Raw genomic sequence first — 914 nt, forward strand, 5'->3', positions numbered from 1 at the left:
TCAGTGCAGCGCCACTGGTGGTGTGGCTTGTGCTGTGACTACAAGGCAGTGAAGGATAACTGATCAAGTAACTGGAAATACAATGTGTGTTATCACCACGCAAAGTGTAGTCACTCAGTCTAATACTGGAAGATTTGGGAAAAGCAGTACAGAATCCTTGACAAAACTTGGGAAAAAATTAATAATCAAGAGTCCTAATTCCCCTTGTGTGTCAATGCTTCCTAACTAATTGCTTCAGAAGCAGGGTTTGGTTTGCGGCAGCATGGGAGAGTGGAGAACCTGGGCCCGTGTTCAGGGAACAAAATGTTTAGAGCCAAGTGAGCAAAGACAAAAGGACAACAGGAATCAAAGGGGGTTGTATCTGATCCAAGAACACAAGGCAGTTAGAAAACAGCCTCTGAAGTAAATTGCAAGAAATGGCAGGTACCATTGTAGCCAGAGAGCTGAGAAACAAAGATATTTCCTGAGCAATAAACCAAGGAGCATTACACAGAAGAAGAACTTAATTGAAAAGGACAACCATCCCCACTCCAGCTTCCACCACCTTTAACATTTTGTGACAAACCAAGAAGACACCCTAACACTGCAGCATCCAAGGGGCTCTCATTTTACCACAGAATCTGTGGAGCTATTTTCATGGATGCCAAGACAGAGCACAGTGATGATACGTGACCACATTCATACAGTTTGTCTCTGGCAACCCCCAGCTGAATCTGGACCTCCCACAGTTCAGGCTCTCACTGCTGGACTCCGTTTTAACACATCACCCCCTCAACACACGCACACCTACAGAAAGGGGCGGGACACTGGGCTCAATTTATTTTTGTTACTAGAAAGCCAGTGAATCAGCTCTCGCTGAGAAAGTGCAGAGTCATGCACATGTGACTGCACAAAGTTCAGGGGAATAGGGAAAG

This window comes from Corvus brachyrhynchos, unplaced genomic scaffold (assembly GCF_000691975.1).
Source record: "Corvus brachyrhynchos isolate BGI_N302 unplaced genomic scaffold, ASM69197v1 scaffold46, whole genome shotgun sequence".
Lineage (NCBI taxonomy): Eukaryota > Metazoa > Chordata > Aves > Passeriformes > Corvidae > Corvus > Corvus brachyrhynchos.